This window comes from Macaca nemestrina, chromosome 12 (genome assembly GCF_043159975.1).
Source record: "Macaca nemestrina isolate mMacNem1 chromosome 12, mMacNem.hap1, whole genome shotgun sequence".
In the NCBI taxonomy this organism is placed as follows: domain Eukaryota; kingdom Metazoa; phylum Chordata; class Mammalia; order Primates; family Cercopithecidae; genus Macaca; species Macaca nemestrina.
In genome coordinates this window covers 123,063,839-123,081,986 of record NC_092136.1, presented here as the reverse complement: position 1 = coordinate 123,081,986, position 18,148 = coordinate 123,063,839, and the positions used below count along the sequence as shown (strand labels likewise).

Sequence of the window (18,148 nt, the reverse complement as noted above, 5' to 3'; positions counted from 1 at the left end):
TGGCAGATCTGAGGTGGGATCTAGCATTTGTGGAGGGCCAACAAGATGTAACTTCTACATTAAACACATGGACATCTATGATCTTGATCGATCTTTTCAGTAAACCTGTGGAGTAAGTGTTATTATCACCAATGTATTAGATGAAGAAATTCAGGGTCAGAGAGGTCCCAAAGGTTCAATGTCACATAATGAGCCAGGAGTGTAACCAGAATACAGACTCATGTCTGTCGGATTCTAAACTTACTGCTCTACCGCAGCACTCACAGTGAAGTGGAGAAACCTCGGAACCAGAGCACCAAGCTGATACAGGGTCAGGAACCAGCGAAGCAAAACAGGGTAACAGGCAATGGGGATCATCAGCACAGCATGAGAGTAGGGGCTTATTTCCAGCAAACAGTTGCCTTGCTGCGACAGGGTCCCTCTTAAAGCGTTGTCTTAGGACACTCTGGAACTTCACATCTTCCCTGATTCCCACATCTGCCCCTCTCACCCTCCTTCCACCCACATTAGAATCCTGCTTTTCTCTGAACTCTCCGATCCTGGTTCCTGGCTTCTGACACATAATATGCTTACATATAAGGCATAGCAATAATAGATACTGCAAAACTTAGTGGCTTAAAACAAGAGCAATTTTTTTTGGAGAGAACGGGTCATGACTCTGCAATTTGGGCAAGTCTCAACAGGGACAGTTTGTTTCTGCTGCCCATAGTTGCCGAGACCAGCTCGGTCAGGGAGACCCTGACCGAACTAGAGGAATTAAAGACACACACACAGAAATACAGAGGTGTGAAGTGGGGAATCAGGGGTCTCACAGCCTTCAGAACTGAGAGCCCAAACGGAGATTTACCCACATATTTAATAACAGCAAACCAGTCATTAGCATTGTTTCTATAGATATTAAATTAACTAAAAGTATCCCTTATGGGAAACCAAGGGATGGGCCGAATGAATTGCAGCAGGAACAGGCCCTTAAGACACAGATCACTCATGCTTTTGTTTGTGGCTTAAGAATGCCTTTAAGTGTTTTTCCGCCCTGGGTGGGCCAGGTGTTCCTTGCCCTTATTCCTGTAAACCCACAACCCTCCAGCTTGGGTGTTAGGGCCATTATGCTCATGGCCTAAAGTGCTGCAGAGACTTTATTTATGGCCAGTGTTGGGGCCAGTTTATGACCAGACTTTGGGGGGCTTGCTCCCAATAATAGTGTTGGCTGAGTCTGCTTGACTGGGACTAGAGGATCTAAAATAGTTTTGTTCACATTTCATGGCTCAGTTGGAGAGGCTGGAATCACGGGGACTGCCTGAATCTCTATCAAGCAACGTGGTTGGACTGGCTGAGATAGTGGCTAACTTCTATGACAGAAAATAACAGAAGCTCAAGAACTCTTACAGTTTAGACCTAGAAGTCACACAGCATCACTTCTGTCATAATCTATTGGTCAAAGCAAGTCATGGGACCAGTTTAGAGTCCAGGGAAGGGGAAAAACCTCCATCTTTTGATGGAATGTCAAAGTCACTTTCCACGCTGGGCATGATGGCACACATCTGTAATCCCAAAACTTTGGGAGGCTGAGGCGTGTGAATCACTTGCTACTGGGAGTTTTGAGACCAGCCTGGACAACATAGTGAGACCCTATTTCTACCAAAAAAAAAAAAAAATCTTGTAAAAAAAATTAGCTGGGCATGGTGGTGCACACCTGTCCTACCAGCAGCTCAGGAGGCTAAGGTGGGAGGATGGCTTGAGCCTGAGAGATCAAGGCTGCAGCGAGCAATGATTGTGCCACTGCACTATAGCCTGGACAACAGAGCAAAACCGTGTCTCAAAATAAACAAAAAAAACAATGGCAATTCCAAAGGGCATGTAGAATGTTGTGACTATCTTTGGAAATAATCTACCACAGTGATTTTTATATCCATCTGTTTTCTCTGATAGATTATTTTCCTGAGGTTAAATCTTTGTATTCATTTTACATCCCTCATAGCACCTAGTACAATAACCAAAGCTTAGAAAATGCACCAATAAATGAGAAACCAACTAACCCATAGATGGGTTTGCAGTTGCCCCACTCAATACTAGTCTTCAGGAAATGTAAATCAGAACCACAATGAAGTATCGCTGCATAGCCATTAGGATGGCTCTTATAAAAAGCCAAAACAAAAAAACATCAAATAATGAGTGTCGGTGAGGATGTAGTGAAATGGGAACCCTTGTGCATTGCAGGCAGGGATGTAAAATGCTATGGGAAATGATGTGGAGATTCCTCAGAAAATTAAACATAGAATTGCCATATGGCCCAGCAATTCCACTTCTGGGTATAGATTACAAAGAAATTAAAACAGGGACTCAAAGAGATGTTTGTTGACCCATGTTCATAGCAGCATTCTTCACAATAGCTAAAAGGTAAAAGCAATACATTTGCTCATCAAAGGATGAATGGATAAATAAAATGTACATACATACAACAGAATATTATTCAACCTTAAAAAGGGATATAATTCTGACCAGGTGCGGTGGCTCATGCCTGTAATCTCAGTACTTTGGGAGGCCGAGTCGGGCAGATCACCTGAGGTCAGAAGTTCAAGACCAGCCTGGCCAACATGGTGAAACCCCATCTCTACGGGGGTGTGGCGCACATCTGTAATCTCAGCTACTTGGGAGGCTGAGGCGGGAGAATTGCTTGAACCCGGGAGGTGGAGGTTGCAGCAAACTGAGATTGCACCACTGCACTCCAGGCTGGGAGGCTGAGGCGGAAGAATTGCTTGAACCCGGGAGGCAGAGGTTGCAGCGAACTGAGACTGCACCACTGCACTCCAGCCTGGGCAACAGAATGAGATTCCATCTCAAAAAAAAGAAAAGAAAAGTGAGGAAATTCTGACATATGCTACAACACAGATGAACCTTGAGGACATTATCCTAAATGAAATAAGCCAGTCATAAAAGAACAAACATTGTGTCATTTCTCTTAGACGAGGTTCCTATAGTAGTCAAATTCATAGAACCAAAAAGTGGAATGGTGGTTTCCAGGAGCTAGAGGGAGGCATAAATGGGGAGTTAGCATTTCATGGGTACAGAGTTTCAGTTGGGGAAGATGAAAAACTTCTGGAGCTGGATAGTGGTGATGGCTGCTCAACAATGTGGATGTACCTACTGCCACAAAACTGTACACTTTTAAAAGGTTTTTGGTAAATTTTCTGCTATTTATATTATGCATGAATAGTACACATATTTGACCATAATTTAAAAAAGAAAAAAACCTAATTCACGCACTGGCTCTCAGACACAAATCTTCAGACTCCACATGCTTTCACCCTGGATCCTGATGCCTTCTTCCATCACTTATGCTGTCTAGCTCAAATCCCATGCACATCATATGTGCTCAATAAAAATCAGTAAGTGAATGGATATCTATAAATGAATGAATGCATTAATATTTACTTTTAACTAAGACGAGGGCTTCTCATCTCCTGGCAAAAAAAAGCAAACATTTTGATTGGTGGTACTTGGCAGTCTAGAAATATCATGAAGGTTCAACTCAGTTTCTCACTTTGGAAAACCTAGAGGCTCTGTCCTCATCCATTGAGTTCACCCCTACATGTTATCTATGTTTTAGCATGTGAGAGCTTGTTTTGCCTAGCGTATGTGGATTTTGAGTGTGTCCTCTGAGCAGAAACACCTTGAAGGCAGGGACATGTTTCTTTGTATCATCTACGATAACTAGTTCAGAGACCTCATATGCCCAACTGGTACTCCACAGTCCCATAGTAGACATAGGGGCTGGGCACAAGCAGAAAAGATTTTGAGACAAGCCCTAAGCTTTAGTCCATGCCCTCGCCAAGTCCTATTGATTGTTTACATGTGAGATGGCTTCAACCTTCTTCATCTTCATTGCCACCGCCCTGGTTAAAGCCACCATCATCTGGCACCTGACTCCACGCAGCAGCCTGCTAACTGGTCTCCTTCTTTCTCTCTTGCATGCTCCCCACTTTCTACTCCATTCCCCACAGACCTGCCAGACTATTTTTCCAGACTATTCGTATGATTATATTATACCTTGGCTCAAAACCTTGAGTGATCTCCCATTGTAGAAGGATAAAGACAAAACCTCTTATGTTGGCCTACTTGGCGCTTGGATGGTCTGGTTCCTGCATAAACATTCAAGCCTCAGAGCAAACCACCTCCTGCATCTTCTCTGGGCTCCAGCCAGATGCTATAGGTCCTTGGCTTCTGGAATGCACAAGCGTTCGCATCACAAATCTTGATGTGTGCTGGCCCCCTCCCGATCTCTGCTCTCTCTACCTGTTTAATTCTCACTTCTCTGAGTGCAGTGGCATGATTTTCGCTCACTGCAACCTCCACCATCTGTGTTCAAGGGATTCTCGTGCCTCAGCCTCTTGAGTAGCTGGGATTACAGGTGCACGCCACCACACTCAGCTAATTTTTTTGTGTTTTTAGTAGAGACGGGGTTTCACCATGTAGGTCAGGCTGGTCTCGAACTCCTGACTTCAGATGATCCACCTGCCTCGGCCTCCCGAAGCGCTGAGAATACAGGCGTGAGCCATCGCACCTGGCTAATACTGTTAAATTAAACTAAGTTTGGCCCCAGGTTGCCTCCGTACATCATCAACTGCAACCTAACTTAGTATATACACTAACTAAAATCCTAAAGTAGGAGTATAGTTTTCTTTTTTTTTTTCTTTTTTTCTTTTTTTTCCTGAGACTCACTCTGTCACCCAGGCTGGAGTGCAGTGGCACGATCTCGGCTCACTGCAAGCTCCGCCTCCCGGATTCCCGCCATTCTCCTGCCTCAGCCTCCAGAGTAGCTGGGACCACAGGCGCCCGCCACCACGCCCGGCTAATTTTTTGTATTTTTGGTAGAAACGGGGTTTCACCGCGTTAACCAGGATGGTCTCGATCTCCTGACCTCGTGATCCGCCCGCCTCGGCCTCCCAAAGTGCTGGGATTACAAGCGTGAGCCACCGCATCTGCCCTTAAATTAGGAGTATAATTTTCTAACAAATAATTGAGTTTCAGCCAATCATAGCAAATGAGCGTCAGTCAATCACAGGTGGTCAACTGATCTCATCACATTCAAATGAGGCAAACGCCACGGTGTAACCAATGGAGCTGTCCTGTCCACAGAGGCTGCCTGCCCTTGCTGCAGAGTGGAGAGCTCTCTAAACCTCTTCTGGTTCTGAGACCTGCCCGATTCACGATTTGTCCTTTGCTCAATTAAACCCTGTTAAATTTAATTTGTCCAAAGTTTCTATTTTAACAACTGTCATTTCTTCAGTAAAATCCTTCTTGACCTCTCCTCACACCCTTCCTAGGCTAGGTCAGTCCTCTCTGCAATAAGCGCTTTCCTTTCCTTTGGGACCCTGCCCTCAGCTGGCCAGCACACATTCATTACATGTGGACTGACTACTGGATTCATGACAATCCCCTGCACTGGACAGACTGTAAGCTCCATAAGATGCCTTGTTTGCTTTTGCCCGTCATTGAATCGCCAATGCCTAGCAAGATGCCTGGCACGTAATAGTTGCTCAGTAAGCATGTGTGGAAAGAAGGAAGGGAAAAAAACAAAGGAAAAGAAAGAAGGAAAACGATAAGGCCCCAGCCTCACATTTTAGAAAACCACATAGCAACATAGTCACACAACACCAGTATTCTTTTTACATAATAACTGAAATTCAGCAGACAGGTTTCCAAGTTTTATCTTGGTTTTACGGACTTGGTTAAATCGCCAAAGTTCTCTAATGTGGGGTTTCTTTTATTTATTTTCGCATACAGTTGTAGAATGCCTACCAAATGCAAGGTATGTATTAGAAGAATGCTTCTCAACTGGCCACGTGTGGTGGCTCATGCATGTAATCCCAGCACTTTGGGAGGCCGAGGTGGGCGGATCATGAGGTCAGGAGATTGAGACCATCCTGGCCAACATGGTGAAACCTCGTCTCTATTAAAAATACAAAAATTAGCTGGGTATGGTGGTGCACACCCAGCTACTCGGGAGGCTGAGGCATGAGAATCACTTGAATTCAGAAGGCAGAGGTTGCAGTGAGTTAAGATCCCACCTCTGCACTCCAGCCTGGGCAAAAGAGCAAGACTCTGTCTCAAAAAAAAAAAAAAGAAGAAGAAGAAGAAGAAGAAGAATGCTTCTCAACTGAAAGAGATGCCTACTATAGAGGGATGTATCAAAATTTCAAGGGGGATCTTATTCAGAATACGAATAAACCCACAGCCAACATGATGCGCACATGTTGGGTGTGTGTGAGTGGCAGGCAGAAAATGACGCAGAGATGAATAAGACACTTCGTGACATCAAAGAATTGTCTCTGTGATATCAGAAAGACATGGAGCTACAACTACACAAGGCAATTTGCTGGAATAGAGAAAAAAGTGTGATGCAGAGTACAGAGTATAGAGAAGAAGTAGTTCATTTCAATTCGGAAAGGAGGGAAGAGGCTTGTTGGTAACTTGAGATGGATTCTGAAGGATAGATAAGAAGACTTTATGGGCCGCCAAGAGGGACAGTCACGAGGACCTTTTTCCAAGAAATATGGTGAAGGCTAACTAGTTAATGGGCAGAAAGTCCTCTGAAGCCTTTTATGAGAGGCTCTGTGAATATCAAGTACTGTCTCTGAACAGAAGATAATTCCAGTACATTCAACTACACAGCAATTGTGCTTGGCTGACCAATGATATTACTCCTGAGAACTGAATATGTCTAAGGCTTTCTCCTCACCGCCCAAGAAGGTCTTGATTTGCCAGCATAATTAGTTTATGGGAGAAATTATTCCAGCCATCAACAGAGGGGGATTAGCTAGGGAACGGCTGGTTCGTATTTAGAACTCACTGATGATTATTTCTGTTCTCACTGAGCAGCCAGATGTCTGGCACTCTCTGAGACTTTATCGATTTAATTTGACCCCTGGAGAGACACATGAACAAGGGCAAGTCTTTCCAGGATATGATGTGGGAAAACAGAAAACAGAGATGGTACTACACAAAACTGTGAGACTGGCTGCACTTGTGTGGGAATGCTTGGTCTCTCTGACTGTGGTAGACCCTACTACTCGTAATGGTTAGCTCTTACAGGGTTCTGAGCATTATTCTAAAGGCTTCAGATGTATAGCATCATTTAATCCTCACCACCACCTATGAGATAGGCGAAGTCAATGCCATTGACATTTTACAGTAGAGAACTGGGGCACAGAGGAGCTAAGTAACTTGTTCAGGGTAACGCAGAGGTAGGATTTGAACTCAGCTGGTCTTGTTTCACAGTCTGTGCTCTTACCCATCATATTAGACTGTCTGTCATCCATAGAATTGAAAAAGGCTTTTCCATTTTCTCCTCCTTCTTCTCCTCCTCCTCCTCCCCCCCCCCACCTCCTCCGCTGCCTCCTCCTCCTCCCCCCCCTCCTCCTCCGCTGCCGCCTCCTCCTCCTCCTCCTCCTCCTCCGCCGCCGCCTTCTTTTTTTGAGATGGAGTCTTGCTCTGACGCCCAGGCTGGAGTGCAGTGGCACAATCTCAACTCACTGCAACTCTCCTGCCTCAGCCTCCCGAATAGCTGGGACTACAGGCGCCGGCCACCACGCCTGGCTAATTTTTGTATTTTTAGTAGAGAAGGGGTTTCACCATATTGGTCAGGCTGGTCCTTCTTCTTTTTTTTTTTTTTTTTTTTTTGAGACAAGGTCTCGCTCTGTCACCCAGGCTAGAGTGCAGTGGCACAATCTCAACTCACTGCAACCCCCACCTCCCAGGCTCAAGTGATCCTCCCATCTCCCGAGTAGCTGAAACTACAGATGTGCACCACCCTGTCTAGCTAATGTTTTGTTTTTTGTTTTGAGATAGGGTTTCATCATGTTACCCAGGATGGTCTTGAACTCCTGGGCTCAAGTGATTCACCCAGCTCAGCCTCCAAAGCACTGGGATTACAAGCATAGTCCATCGTGTCCGGCTTCTGTTTCGCTCTCTAGCTGTGTGATTTGGGGCCTATTATTTAACTTTTCAGTGGCATTTTCATTGTAATAGATCACAAAGCTTTACAGTGGGAAAAATTGGGGGTCTCAGCCTGCTGCCTCCCCATATCCTCAATCCCTAGCCCCAGCTGAGGCATTGGTTTCATTTCCTGTATGCTCAGCTCCAAAAAGCTTGACCAACTCTGAGTAAGAATATGCTGGAGCAAGCTCAGCTATACCAATCCATGGAGGCCAAGTCCTAGACTGCTCAGCCTTAGTGTAATACTGGCCTCGGTGAGCCCCTGTGGGCCCTGAGCTCGCCTGTGCCTGCACCCACTTCTCCCTGGTGTGGCTCATCTGTGCTGTGAATGCAACTCCAAGCCTTGCCTTCCTTACCCAGATCCCCCCCAATTCACTCTGTTGATATGACTAAGCTTCTGCTTTGACACCTCCTCCTAGCTCTAGTTTAGGAAGCCTATCTAACGCCCAGTCCTGGTATATGGGTTGGGCCCTGCCTTGCACTTGCCAGTTTCTTTCCCCATTTCAAACGAGCCTTGCCCCTCAGGACAGCTCTCCCTCAGAGCTGGGCCTCTGCGCCCATAGCCTCTCAGTTCACTACTTACTTGACCACTTGCAACACCTGTGCTCCCCAGAGCGCTCTATCAACAAGCGGATGATCTGACTCCCCCTTCCTCCCTCCCTCCCCTCTTTCTCCCTGCTTCCTCCTTCCCTCCCTTCCTTCTTTCCCCCCTTCCTCCCTTCCTTCCTTCCTTCCTTTCTTTTTTCCTTCCTTTTTTCTTTCTTTCAGATATGACTCACATAAAAAAAATTCATCACTTTAGCCATTGTAAAGTGCATAGTTCAGTGACTTTTAGCATATTTTTGAGGCTGTGCAACCAATACCATTATCTAATTCCAGAACCTTTCCATCACCCCAAAAAGAAACCCCATATCCAGGAGTAGTCACTCTCCATTTCTCCTCCTTCAGCCCCTGACAATCATCAGTCTGTTTTCTGTCACTATAGATTTGTGCCTACCCTAGACATTTCATACAAATGGAATCATACAATATTTGTCCTGGTTTTCTGGCTTCCTTCACTGAGTATGATGTTTTTTAGGGTTGTGCATGTTGTAGCTTGAATCAGTACTTTGTTTCTTTTTATGGCTGAATAATATTCCATTGTGTGGATAGACCACACTTTGTTTATCCATTCATCACTTGATGGACATTTGGGTTGTTTCTAGTTTGGGGCTGTTATGAGCAATGTTGCCATTCACATTTGTGCAGAAGTATTTCAGTTGTCTTGGCTATTAGAACTAGGAGTGGAATTGCTGGTCATATGGTGTGTTTAACTTTTTGGGGAATAGCCAAACTGCTGATGAAGGAATCTGAGTCATTTTACATTTCCCAGCTGTGCATAGGAGTTTCAGTTTCTTCACATTTACCCCAAAACTCCTTATGGTCCTACTCCGGTATTTCTTCGATCTCCTGCCACTGGGTATTTTCATGCACTTTCTGATTCTTTGAATGAAGTAGTGAAACACATTTGATTTTGATGGCAGAGTCCTGAGATTCGGTTGGCTTCGCCATGCAGGATATTAAGGCAGGTACATTTTAGGGGCAAAAAAAAAAAAAAAAAAAAAAAAATTATAATCCTCAGTTTTCTCATTTGCTAAATGGGAATAATAATAAGGTTTGGGGGCTGATTAAATGAGATAGTGCATGTAAAACCCTCAGCATGATGCTTATAAAGCCTTACCTCAAAAAACGCTAGCTCTCATTATCACTCTTTCTTTGTCCACACGTCTGGACCTCTGAGCTGTCAGTCACTCCATCAGCCATTTGGTTAGTTAGCAAGTATGGACAGAGTCCCTGCCACATGCCTGTCACTGTTCTAGGAACTAGTAGTACAGCACCAGACAAGAAAGAGCCATACCCTTAGGATCTAACATTCTCCTGGGGCAAGAGGCACAACGAACATCTAAGTGAAGAAATGAAGATAATTTTAGAAACTGGAAGTACCTGAGAAAATAACACAGGGTAATGTAGTTGTGGATAGGGTGAGGGGCTGCCCAGATGGTATGGCCAGGGGAAGCCTCTTGGAGGAGGAACATCTGAGTTAAGACCTGGAGGCACCCACACAAGGTCTGGAGAAGAAAACTCCACACAGAACAAACTCCCGACACAGAATTCCTGGGACAGGAAAGGCTCGGAGGGGCTGAGGGGCTGAAAGGAGGGAGGTGAGGAGGGAGGGGAAAGGCAGGAACTCCGAGCAAGCCAGGGATCATGAAGAAAAGGCAGCAGAAGCCAAAGGGGCTGCTGCAGCGCTGTGCTGGGGACAGCAGCAAGAAACCAGACTGTCCGTGGGGCCCCTGGAGAAGGACATCAGTGAAACTGGGCCAAACCCCAAGTGTGAAATTTGGCAGGGGTTCTGGGTACCGAATGTTCTCCATCGTTGGCCAGAGTCAAAGGAAGCCTCACCGGAAAGCTACAGCATGGCACAGCTTGTCCCTGAACGACACCGTCACTCGCTCTTGGGAAGTCCTGTCCTCATTCAGATTGCTTTATTTTTGAGACCAATCACCTGATCACACATCTGCTGCTAGCATTTGAGCCCTAACACAAGAGTGTGCATGAATATAGGGGATTGTGTTTCAAAAAGGAGGGAGGAGGCCTGAACTCTCCCTGCCTCTTGGAGTGCATTGTGTCTGGGGCCAGTAGGGTTGCCCCTTGTTCTGCGATGTCACAAAGCACAAACACACGCACCAAGAAGTCATCAAAGACAGCCCAACTCACAGGCCATGAGGGGCCCTGAGTACTGCCTCTGACCTCCCTATGGCAAGCCAAACGGCCATGGGAAGACCCCCATGAGTGTCAGAATGATGCCCTTGAGGGCAAGGATTTTAGACCAGTCATGGATTCTGCCTGTGCACTGGGCTCTACCACTTTCTAGCTATCTGGCTATCAGCAAGTTACTTTAAGAGTCTTAGTTTCAACTTCTCCACCCATGAAATGGAAATAATGTCTTAGTCATAAGGGTAGCAAGTCTACTGCTGCATATCAGCATAGCACTGAGCCTGGCTCTTCGTAAGTCTTCAGTAAGTGTTATTCATTATAATGTATTATTATTATTGTTACTACTACTACTACTTTTATTTTGTTTTATTTTATTTTAATTTAATTTAATTTTTGAGATGAAGTATCGCTCTGTTACCCAGGCTGGAGTGCAGTGGCATGATCTCTGCTCACTGCAACCTCTGCCTCCTGCTTTCAAGTGATTCTCCTGCCTCAGCCTCCCAAGTAGCTGGGGTTATAGGCATGAGCCACCACACCCAGCTTATTTTTGTATTTTTAGTAGAGGCCGGATTTCACCGTGCTGGCCAGGCTGGTCTTGAACTCCTAACATCAAATGATCCACCCACCTTGGCCTCCCAAAGCGCTGGGATCACAGGCGTGAACCACCGTGCCCAACCTACTACTACTATTTTAAAAGCCTCTACCTATAAAGGATCCCAGTGCTTTGAAAAGGAAGTGCAGAGGTTGAAGGGTGTCTCAGGGAGGGCAGTGATCAAAACCATACTAAGCATTTGAAAATCAGAAGAAAAGGTTGGGTGAGGGTAGATCCTGGATGAAATAATATTATTAAATAGCTTTTCAAGTATAAACACTGAAGAGCTACAAGCTGGAAAGGGGACCAGCACTAACTCGTTTTTTGGGCATACCTTACCATATGCCGAATACCAGACTGGAGGGTTTACATTTGTTACTGCGTTTAATCCCTCTGAGGCTGTTACTATCATTCCCACTTCACAGACAAGGAAACAGGCTGAGAGACACAAGTCAAACAGCCAAGGATGGGCTGGTGTCTGTCTGACTGCAATACCAACGGTCTTTCCTCTATAACCTAAAGCAATGAAAACCCTGCAACATCTATCTCATTATTACAGAAATCATAAGGTTCAATATGTCCCCCCACCACAACCGCTAATATCACAGCTGCACAAGGGCAGTCCTCACCGAGGAATGAATCCAGCCCAGGGAGGCAGACATGTGAGCGGCTAAGTATAATGTTTGAATGATAAAGGCTCTTTGTGTAGCAAGAACAAACCTCTGGCCGAGCACAGAGGAAGAGTGATTCTTTCTGCTGGAATCAGGGAAGGAGTAAAGAAAACCTGGGGCCTTTTACAGAAAAGGAGAGCCAGGTGCGGCTCTCTAGGGTTAGCTGGGGAAAGGTCTAGGAAGGGCATTCATGTCGGATGTTGGCTGGGGCAAAGGAAGCCAAGGTATGGAGGTAAGGAGGCAATTAACTTGTTCGGGAAAACACTTAGACCAGCCAGGCAGACATGGGCCAGTGTACAAAGTGCAGAGGAGCTGGAAAAGTAGGATGCCACCTAAAGGCAAGATGCCTTGCATGATAGGCGATGGGTTTTAGACTCTGTTTTGCAGGCAGTGGGGAGCCACTGAAGGCTTCCCAGTAAGCGAACAGCCTGATCACATCAATATGTCAGGGTATTACATCTGATAACTGTGAAGAGGATGCAGCAGGGAGAGAATGAAGGCATAAAAGTGAAGTTCTTCCAACTCATGTTGCGGTAAGCCTGCCTTTGGAATCTGCAGGGCCCTTTTAGCAGGCAGTAAAAGGGGCATTTCAAGGAAGCCACTAGGTCTGGTCTTTCAAAGAGCTCACAGTACATGCCCATCTTTCCTGACCTTCCTCCCAGGTCCCTGATAAGGAAACCTGCTGGGGGAACAGCAGGACCCATCAACCTTCATTCTGAAAGGCGAAGATGGCTTTGTTAGTACAAGTGCTTTAGGAAACAGACTTGTGGACTGAGACACCAGCATTTCCAGGACATACAGAAGTGGTTGTATCTAATACTTGAGAAGGCCTCAAAAGAGAGCAACAGTCCAGGACCTCCCTCAGGATAGGCGGGGAGAACAAGATGGTCTGGCACAGGAGAGGAGGCTCAGATCTCTGCCCATTTCTTCATTCATTCATTTGCAAGCGCACATTGAACGCTGCTGTGTACCATGCCTTACGCTGGGTGCCGGGCATGCCAAGGTGAAGGCGGTAACGTTGCTCCTCTCAAGGTCACAGCCTAGTGTAGAAGATGGCAAAGTATAACAATAGAGATTCTCAAGGATCACATAAGAGCAACAACACTCAGGAGATAGAAGAAATATCAGGTACCTTTTTGTAAAGATCCTGTGCACTGAGCATATATTAAGGTGCCATGTTCTGGGCTGGACGTCAGCTGTGTTTTGAAAAACAAGTAGCTAGATAATGAAGAGGTAAATGTTTCAGGCAGAGAAAATATTATCTACAGCAAAAGAAAAGAACATGACACCCTGTGGAATCCACAAGTGGCTTATACATATATATGTGTGTGTGTATATATATATATATATATGTATAAGGATCTTGCTTTGTCACCCAGGCTGGAGTGCATGTTCACTGCTCACTGCAGCCTTGGACTGCTGGGCTCAAGCAATCCTGCCACCTCAGCTTCCTGAGTAGCTGGGACCACAGATGCATGCCACCATGCTTGGCTAACTTTTTAATTTTTTGTGGAGACAGAGGTCTCTCTATGTTGTTCAGGCTAGTCTCAAACTCCTGGGATCAAGTGATCATCCTGCCTCAGCCTCCCAAAGTGTTGGGATTACAGGTGTGAGCCACTGTGCCCAGTCAAGTTTAATAAGGCTTAGAATAGAATGAAGGAGAAAAGGAGGTAAAGTTTAGAATACAATGGGGAGTGTGGGGGCTGCAGATGTGGACAGGAGTCTAATCACAATGGGTCTTATATGTCATGCTGAAGAGCCTGGAGAGTCATTAAAAGATTTTAAGAAGAGAGTGACATGATAACATTTGTATTATTATTATTATTTTAAACAGGGTCTCACTCTGTTGCCCAGGCTGGAGTGCAGTGGTGCCATCTCAGCTCACTGCAACCTCCACCTCCCAGATTCAAGCAATTCTCCTGCCTCAGCCTCCCAAGTAGCTGAGATAACAGGCATGTGTCACCACAGCCAGCTAACTTTTGTATTTTCAGTAGTGACAGATTTCACCATGTTGGCCAGGTTGGTCTGGAACTCCTGACCTCAGGTGATCCGCCCGCCTCAGCCTCCCAAAGTGCTGGGATAACAGGCATGAGCCACCGCACCCAGCCTGACATTAGTATTGTTAAGATCACTCTGGCTACAATGATATGATCAGAAGATCACATGATATGATATCGCGATATGATGAGAGTATAGTTCAGAAAACTATCTTGAATTTCAGTTCCAAAACTGTAGTCAGTTAGAGCAACTGAGTGGAATTAATATAGATGAAAACTACTGAGACCCTGAACTAAGAGAAGGGCAGTGGGGATGGAGAGGAGGGAAACTGCTGGAGAGGTATTTGGGAAGGAGAATGAGAATTGGTAGGGCATGGTGACTGTTTGGGGTCAAGAGGGAACGTCAAGAGTCAAGAGGGAACATCAGGATTTGGGCCTGAGCCAGGTATAAAGGAAGGCAGGAGATGGCTGGATTGGTCTAGGGATTGGGGTTTTGTTGAAGAAAAGCAAAAGATGAGGGTGAATGAGAAACAAGGATAATCAAACAATTATAATGGCCGGCGTGGTGGCTCACACCTGTAATCTCAGCACTTTGAGAGGCTGAGGTGGCAGGATCACTTGAGCCCAGGAGTTTGAGACCAGCCTGGGCAACATAGTGAGACCTCATCTCTGCAAATAATTTTTTTTTAATTTTAATATAATGATGAAGTAATATATTTTGTTTTCTAGACTGGAGAAGGAAATTGAGGAAGAAGTAGATTGAGAGATGACTACAAATCGAGAGGCAACATGGCCAGAGATCTTATTAAAATTAGGGAATAGCCACAGTAAAAGCAGACAGGTTGGAGACATGGAAGGATAAGACACCATGGTCAGAGCGTGCCCATTGAGTTAAAGGTTGTGGAGATGAAACCATTTCAGATGAGGACAAAATCAGGGTGTGGCCATAGGTGTGAGTGGGTGAAGTAGAATGGCTGTGAGTGTCACTCTGAAGCTTGACTGACTGTTGGATATGTCATCCTCATAGACATAGAAGTCAGGATGACGGCAGGCCTGGGGATGAAAGGGAGGACCTAGAGCCAGGCCCTAAAGTCTTCCATGAGCCAGGAAAATGACACTTATAAGAAAGACTATGGCAGGAGGGTGTGGGTTTCAAAGGAGCAATGTTTACATTAGGACTGCAACAGTGTATGACTTGGAAGCAGAACTGGGAAACTTTAAAGTTGTTTGTCAGGGCTACTTGTCTGGCTGGCACTGGGGATGGGAGAATGAGCATCCCTCAGAGGAGCCAAAGCAGGAGAAGCAGTGCCCTTGTGTAAGAGTGAATTTCCATTCCAATCAGGGTGCGGGATTCCAGGAAGAACTAGAGGAAGCAGGGGAGTTTATTTACTCTGGTGTAGTGTTCCAGAGGTCCTGCAGGAGAAAGATAATGAGTTAGGGAAGAGGCAACCCAGGGAGAATGAAGACAAGAGGACTGCTTGGTGGTGCTTGAGACCCTCGCCACTGCCACCTTCACAGTCCTCCTCATCTCCTCTCCCTCACTCCACATCCGATTGGTAACCAAACCCTGTTGACTTTGAAATCAAAGTAAGTAGCTTTCTAGGCTCTCCCTGTCCTTTCTCCACTGCCCTTGCCTGAAAGGTCTCATGGTCTTCTGTGTGAAGCGCTGCAAAGGCATCCTGTTTGGCCTCTCTGTCTCCTGCCTCAGTTATCCTTCCCCAGGCTACCTCCACCCTACTCCCACCTTCCTCCATGCAGCTGATAGAAGGTTCTTTTTTACCCACAAATCTGATCCCATCATTCCACCACTCAACATTCCTCGATGGCCCCTCAGTCTTCAACATGACGCAGTCTGTTCTATTGGCATGGCCTCCACAGTCCGTCAAAACTGGGGGCAGATAGTTGGGGAAAGATAATCTGATGTTAGATAACGGCTGCTCTGTCTGTCATCTTCTACTACTCCCCCTTCAGAATGTTATGCCCTAGTAGTGCTCAGTTATTCCCAGCTCGCAGAACACGTTACTAAGTCCTCTCATGCATCCAGATTTTGCACATTCCAGTCCACCTGCCTACGTGTTATTCCCACTTACCCCACCTTGCCCCTGACAGACCTCCCTCCAGAATCCACTCAAATGCTTCTTCCTCTGTGGGCTCGGCCTTCACTCCTCTGGACAGCTTAGGTGACCTTTTCCTTGAGCTCTCCCCACACATTGTGTGACATGCCATGAGAGCAATTATGTACTGCACTAAATATGTGACTATTTCTCTACCACTTGACAATAAGCTCTTTTGATTTTATTTATTTATTTTTGAGAGGGAGTTTTGCTCTTGTCGACCCGGCTGGAGTGCAATGGTGGGATCTCGGCTCACTGCAACCACCGCCTCCTGGGTTCAAGAGATTCTTGAACCTGCCTCAGCCTCCCTAGTAGCTGGGATTATAGGTGCCAGCCACCATGCCCAGCTAATTTTTGTATTTTTAGTAGAGACGGGTTTTCACCGTGTTGGCCAGGCTGGTCTTGAACTCCTGACCTTAGGTGGTCCTCCTGCCTCGGCCTCCCAAAGTGCTGGGATTACAGACATGGGCCACTGCACCCGGCCAACAATAAGCTCTTTTTAGGAGAAAACACTGTTTTTCAATGCTTATCTTGACTACATATCACATTATCTAGCACATAGTAGGCGCAAAGTACTTACAGAATTTGTGATTGACTTAGTAGATGTGTGTTTAGGGAAAGGATATCCAGTCCTCTAAGGCATGATGTAAAGAATTAAGCTCCAGGTTTCAAAGGAAGCTCTTGTATGAGCCGTTTGGAAGCTCATACACTACATCTGTTCCATCTCCAGACTTTTCATTTTCAGGGCCAGCACAATATTTTTTTGTATGGTGGAGGCTTAATAAATATGGAAGAAAGACAAAGTCCCTGCCCTCAGAAAGAATCCAGTAGACCAAGGAATATTTCTGCAACCATGCCATTTCCACTCCCTTGCTTTCTCAGTGATCCCTAAGAAGTGCCAGGACTCCAATCACTTGTTCTTTCATCCGTTTATCTAGCAAAGTTGTCATAGGTCGAGCACTATGTTCTGCTTTTTAATTGAAAACCTCTGGAAGGGCAAGATTGTGGTTAGTTTGAGTTGTGCGTATTGTGCAAGCAGAGCATTCCATAGGAATAGACTCTTTCCCTCACAGCATGTGATGCCCAAGACCTTGGGGTCCCTGGGAGTTTTCCCTACCCCTGCCTGGCTGACTATCCCAGCTCACCAGCTTCCTCAACTCTCTGGAGTCCTGTTGTACTTGAGTCAGAACCAGACAGTTTGGCATTAATTGCTCTCTAATTGTTTCAAGTGTGCTATTTTTATCTCCCCAGTACTCTGCACTCTCCTTGCAAAGGGGCCTGGTCTTTTGGTTTCACATTGCCATTGTGTCGCAGTGCTCAGTGAAAGCTTGCCCATTGATTTTTCTATGCACTGTAATTATTTCCAAGGCTGCCATGGGATAGAGTTTGTTTGTTTGTTTGTTTGGAGACAGGGTCTCACTCTCTCACACAGGCTGGAGTGAAGCGTCCTGATCATAGCTCACTGCAGTGACTTCCCGGGCTTCAAGAGATTCTCCTACCTCAGCCTCCCAAGGAGCTGGGAAGTCAGGGAGTGATTCCAGCTAATTTTAAAATTTTTTATAGTAGAGACTGGGTCTTGCATGTTGCTCAGGCCAGTCTCAAACCCCTGGGCTCCAGGGATCCTCCCCTCAGCCTCCCAAAGTGCTGGGATTACTGGCATTCATCCCCTCGCCTGATGGAACTCTGTTGCTACTTCTATCCCTGCAATCCCCCTCCCCACTTTCAGAACTCACTGTTTCTTCTGCTGGTATCCAGCACGTTCTCATCTCAACACTTCTCTGTTCTCTTTTCTCCAAAAGCAAATCTTATTTCATGTATTGTCAATGCTCCTGAGCTTCTCTCTCTCTCTCTCTCTCTCTCTCTCTTTTTTTTTTTTTTTTTTTGCTAGTCCTCCTGCATAAGGGCTCTCTTGGCAAGAAATGTTATTCTTATCAACTGCTTCACGATCTATTTTTACATCTCCACGCAACTTATTAAATGCTTGCAGGACCTGCTGGGGTAAAGGAAGCCTTCGCTTTGATT

The 18,148-nt window shown here is 45.8% G+C and overlaps 2 long non-coding RNA genes across 3 annotated transcripts; one reads left to right on the top strand and one right to left on the bottom strand.

Moving 5' to 3' along the window:
- Positions 1-8,841: 8,841 nt before the first annotated feature.
- LOC139357616 (uncharacterized) lies at positions 8,842-12,725 on the bottom strand. Its single transcript, XR_011611150.1, has 3 exons — positions 10,438-12,725; positions 9,716-9,937; positions 8,842-9,537 (listed from the first exon to the last, which is right to left on the bottom strand). It is a non-coding gene; the product is annotated as an uncharacterized lncRNA (long non-coding RNA).
- Positions 10,715-18,148, top strand: LOC105476322 (uncharacterized). Of its 2 annotated transcripts, none has more exons than XR_011611148.1 (4): positions 10,715-11,054; positions 14,742-14,909; positions 15,355-15,599; positions 18,114-18,148. It is a non-coding gene; the product is annotated as an uncharacterized lncRNA (long non-coding RNA). The 2 variants fall into 2 exon arrangements; XR_011611147.1 differs by having other exon boundaries at positions 18,015-18,130.